Source organism: Lupinus angustifolius, chromosome LG01 (assembly GCF_001865875.1).
Source record: "Lupinus angustifolius cultivar Tanjil chromosome LG01, LupAngTanjil_v1.0, whole genome shotgun sequence".
NCBI classification, from domain to species: domain Eukaryota; kingdom Viridiplantae; phylum Streptophyta; class Magnoliopsida; order Fabales; family Fabaceae; genus Lupinus; species Lupinus angustifolius.
Window position 1 is genome coordinate 11,048,862 of NC_032009.1, and position 2,525 is coordinate 11,051,386.

Below are 2,525 nucleotides of genomic sequence, written 5' to 3' on the forward strand. Positions count from 1 at the left end.
TGTGTTCTTTGCCAAATTCCTATGAACACTTGGTAATAACATTGACGTACGGGAAAGACTCAATCAAACTGGATGAGATCACATCTGCACTTCTGTCCCACACTCAAAGAAGACAGAATGTAGGTGAAGGGTCTCAAGGTGATGGTCTGTATGTGAAAGGGAGCCAAGCGCATGGGAGGAGACAAGGTAGAGGAGGTCCTGCCAAAGGGAAAAGACCAAATTCCAGGGGCAGAACACCAGTAGAGTGCTATAAGTGCAAACAGACTGAGCATTACAAAAGGGATTGTCCCAATGAATGGAGTCCTAGCAAGCCAATGGGGAAATATGGAGTATCTACATCTGCAAATGTTGCACATAAAGATGACTCTGGTTACAACAATGAAGTTGATCTACTTTCTGTATCATCAATTCATAATACAGATGAGTGGATACTTGACACTGGTTGTTCCCACCACATGACGCCAAATAGAGAATGGTTCACCACATATAGGGTAGACAATTTTGGTTTTGTGTATCTCGGAAATAATAAAGCATGTGAAATTATTGGTATGGGATAATTGTGTATCTCAGAATTGTGATGGATGATGGTGTAGTGAAGACAGTATGTGAGGTTAGGCACATATCAGATTTGAAGAAGAATTTGGTTTCTTTAGGGACATTTTAGGCCAAAAGATTTAGCTATAGAGCTGATGGGGACAGTGATATTCTTCGAGCATGCAAATGTGCTCTGATTGTGATGAAGGGTAAAAGGACTGCAGGGAACACTTACAAGTTGTTATGGAGAACAGTTGTAGGTGGAGTTGCTGAAGAGATCTCAGTAGATTCAGACCATGGTGCTACAAAATTATGGCACATACGTTTGGGACATATGAGTGTGCGTGGCATGACAAAACTATGAAAAAGAGGATGAGAAGACTATTTAAGGGAATAAAGTGGTGCAAGCTAGATTTGTGCAAGTATTGTATGCTTGGGAAACAGACACAAGTTAGTTTCAAGGCTGGCCAACACAGGACTCGAGGCATTCTAGATTATGTCCACACTGATGTATGGGGACCCACTCAGGAACCATCCCTAGGAGGTTCTAGGTATTTTCTTACCTTTATTGATGACTTTCTCGCAAGGTATGTGTATATTTTCTGAAGCATAAGTCAGAAGTCTTTGCCAAGTTCAAGGTTTGGAAGGCAGAGGTAGAGAACCAGACTGGTAGGAAAATCAAATACATGAGGTCAGATAATGGTACGGAGTATAAAAACTCACAGTTTCAGAAATTCTGCAAGGAACATGGCATTCAGAGACACTTTTCAGTGAAGAATACTCCTCAACAGAATGGTGTTGCAGAGATGATGAATAGAACTCTTACAGAGAGGGCTACATGTATGAGACTAAATGTTGGACTTTCCAAAAGATTTTGGGAATAGGCACTTAGTATGGCATGTTATGTCATCAATAGATCGCCATGGGCTTCATTGGATGGTAACATTGCAGAACAAGTATGGACAGGTAACCTAGTCAATTATAATATGTTATGCATATTTGGTTGTCCTGCTTATGTACATGTACCCAATGATGAACTATCTAAACTTGATCCTAAGTCAAAGAGGTGTATCTTCATTGGATATACCAAAGGTGTGAAAAGGTTCAAGTTCTAGGATCCAGTTTCCAGAAAGGTGGTGTGGAGTAGAGATGTAGTGTTTGATGAGGATTTCATGATGAAACAATCATTTTTTACAGAGGTTCCCATGCCCAATGGAGAGACTTTGGGATCAAATATGATTCCAATGAGCAATGAAATGGTTCAGGTGAATAAAGGCAAGGAACCATGCACTAGTTCAAGTCAAGAATATGATGATTCTCAAGCAGAGAGTTCAGGTGCGCAGGAGTATCTACTAGCTAGAGATAGGGATAGACGTCCTATCAAACCTCCAGAGAGATATGGCTTTAGGGATGTGGCTTCAGTGGCTCCCCATATCAGTTCAAGAGATCCATGTAGCTTTCAAGAGGCTATAAACAGTCAGGAGAAAGAACAGTGGATGGGTGCCATGATGGAGGAAATGGAGTCTTTATAGAAGAACCAAACTTGGGAACATGTTCCATTGCCCCCAGACAAGTGTGCAGTTGGGTGCAAGTGTGGAAGCCAGCAGTATCAGAAAAAGAAGGGGAAAAATTCAAGGCTCGTCTTGTAGCAAAAGGGTATTCACAGCAGAAGGGGATCGACTACAATGAGATTTTCTCCCCAGTGGTGAGACACACTTCTATCAGGGCAGTGCTTGCCTTGGTAGCCAGCTGGGATATGCACTTAGAACAGATGGATGTGAAGACTGCCTTTCTCCATGGTGAATTAGAGGAGAAAATTTACAAGACACAACCAGAGGGGTTCAGTGTTGCTGGACAGAGTCACTTGGTTTGCAAGTTGAAGAAGTCTCTATATGGGTTGAAGCAGTCTCCCAGATAGTGGTACAAGCGGTTTTACACTTATATGTTGAAGCTTGGTTATAAGCGCTGTGAATATGATTGTTGTGTTTATG